General features: G+C 41.8%; 1 protein-coding gene and 1 long non-coding RNA gene across 2 annotated transcripts in view; both read left to right on the top strand.

The window, feature by feature from the left end:
- The window catches only part of LOC134100509 (uncharacterized), a 2169-nt gene extending 52 nt beyond the window's left edge, over window positions 1-2117 (top strand). Inside the window, exons 2-3 of the long non-coding RNA XR_009941282.1 lie at window positions 158-211; window positions 2017-2117. This is a non-coding gene — a long non-coding RNA (uncharacterized LOC134100509). The remainder of the gene's footprint in view (window positions 1-157; window positions 212-2016) is intronic.
- Window positions 2118-2446: 329 nt separating this feature from the next.
- Window positions 2447-2500, top strand: part of si:ch211-196i2.1 (collagen alpha-1(I) chain) — a 31365-nt gene continuing 31311 nt past the window's right edge. The window contains exon 1 of the mRNA XM_062554903.1: window positions 2447-2497. The gene's annotated coding sequence lies outside the window, so the exon portion shown is untranslated. The remainder of the gene's footprint in view (window positions 2498-2500) is intronic.

Genomic DNA, 2500 nt, shown 5'->3' with positions numbered 1-2500 from the left:
AGTGAGGCCACCTCAGTATCTCGTCTTGACTATCTTCTTGACTTTTCTTTTTTTTTCATTGAAATCCAGTCTCTCCAGTCTCTCTCCTGCCCTCATGACTTTCAATGAGTTTGATTCGTTGATCATTTCATGCTGTATTTTGTCTTCTCTAATCCAGGGACCCCCAGGGGAGCCTGGTGAAAGGGGTCAGCCAGGAATCAAAGGTGACACGGTAATGAGAATGATCATTTTATTCGGAGGGGGGTTATAGAGAACAGAAAGGGAGACCATGCATCATTTATTTGTCTGATTAACCAATACACTATATCTAGCCTGAATGACTTCTTTTGATGTGCTGTTCACAAAATAATGCTTTTATCCCACATTTTTCTCATTAGCTTGATTTTGTGGCCATACCCTTCGGGTTGAATTGCAGTATTTGGTTAAAGGCTACAAAATGCCGAGTGCTGTTCATATGCCACATTAAGACAAACTATCCAGCAGACAATCTATTGATCTTGTTGCCATTTTAGAATCCAGGGCAATGAATGCCAGACCATATTATTTAATATGACTTTTCAGCACATTTTGTGCTTTGTTGCAATCAGCAGTGAACGGATAGAATATTAAGTGAGTCCATGTCATCAATCACATCCAGAAATGTATTGAAATACTGGAACTAGCGTCAGTATGTTGACCTACTGTTGGCACATAATATGAGTATGGACTATGGCATGCTGATTTCTTTTCCCTTCTCTTTGGGACCTCATTTGAACCAGCTAATAAAGTGTGTTGACACTGAGCCCTTAATGCGATGTGGTGGAACTTTATGGTGCAAAGGCGACTTGAGCTTTTTATAAACTCGTCCTGTAGTGTACACTAAGTCCCGGTCACGGCCGCAAAAGAAATGAAAATATGTTACCTCATTCTCCTCATTTGGTGAGAAGCTTGCACAGGCGCTTTTGACACTGTCCCTTAATTATCCAGGTTTATACCACCGCTCGGTTGAATCTCCTATTGTGATGGGGTGTTAAGAACGTGAACTCTTAATTTCAATATTCGAATGTCCCTCACCAACCATAGGATGACATCAGGAACATTTCGTAGTGGTCTCTTTTTTTTCAAAAGCCATATATATATATATGCCTACTTTTAGTTGTTTTTGTGCATGCTTGGTTTGCGGTATTTCACTTACTCTTGTTTAGGTTTGAGTGGATATGCATCGCAGCATCTCAGCAAACACTTACAGTATGTCTATGTTCATAGTTCTTAGCAGATACAGTACTTTATAATTGGTCCCAGTAAAATCATATAGCCTGAATAAATGAACATATGAATATCAGTAATAGACTAAATAGAATTGAACATAATAATAACAATACAATAACCATAAACTGCGACTCTGTCAAAATGAATTAGAAGGTACAGATAAACAGATAAGTCTTTTGACATTTTTTGAAGATCCCCTAACTTTAATGAGGCGAAATGAATCACATCAGAAAACAATCTTGATGAATCTTCTTATTGTCTCATTTTAGAGCTTAAGTATGCCATTTAAGTGTTATTTTAGAGCCATCTTTTTCGATGATGAAAAGAAATGAGTCAGTGGCACAGAACCAATCAGACTCTTGCTTGTGTGCCAGGGTCTGGATCTCCTGCAATGAATTACAGCGTTTAAAAGCCTCAGTTGTTTACTCTGGCCCCCATTCAACTCACATCCATCATCTACAGACCTTGACGATATCAGTCTCTCTCCAGCACAACAACTTAAAGATAGATGCCCACAGATGTTCGTCCACAAATCCCTCTCTCCTCATCTCTCTATCTCTCAGGCCATAGCCAGATGTTTAGTATCAATGCCTCCTGAATTGAGTAATCATTCAAAATATATGGTTGCCAGAGATATCCATCCCCCCCACCCCCCTTTTGATTCGGTGGACCTGAATGCTGAATCATTTGGTTTATGTAACAATACAAGTAGATATTTCGCGATTGCCTGAGGAAGGAGACTGACGTGAGTGTTGTGTTTGTTGTCAGGGTGATCGAGGGCCAAGGGGCATACGAGGGAGAGCTGGCCCCAATGGGAAGGACGGAGAGAATGGACAGGATGGGGGGCAAGGGGCTCTTGGTCCACCTGGACCGCAGGTGAGTGCAAAGGTCTACATTCACCTAGGGCAACACATTGTTTATGCATTCTGAAAGACATTCCATAGGCTTGACGCACCAAGGCATTGATTGCCAGAACAATAACTATACGGAAAGCTTCTGCTGATTCTTTTTAACAATGCATACCTGACAACACAACTTCACGGTCCATTGGATTGGCTTAGAGCATTAGGGATCAAACAAGTTGGAGCAAAGATGTTGGATCATAAACTGTGGGGTAGAGCTGCAGCAGGCATTAGATCTGTCAGGCGGAAGACTGGTGTGTGTTGACGTCCTGGCGCCTGCTCTCATTTCTCAGGGTCCTTTGGGCTACAGAGGGGAGCCAGGGTCACCTGGGGAGAAAGGAGACGAGGTA

The sequence above is a fragment of the Sardina pilchardus genome, chromosome 14 (assembly GCF_963854185.1).
Source record: "Sardina pilchardus chromosome 14, fSarPil1.1, whole genome shotgun sequence".
NCBI classification, from domain to species: Eukaryota; Metazoa; Chordata; class Actinopteri; order Clupeiformes; family Clupeidae; genus Sardina; species Sardina pilchardus.
Note: the sequence above shows the minus strand (reverse complement) of the source record. Positions and strands in the feature narration are given on the sequence as shown.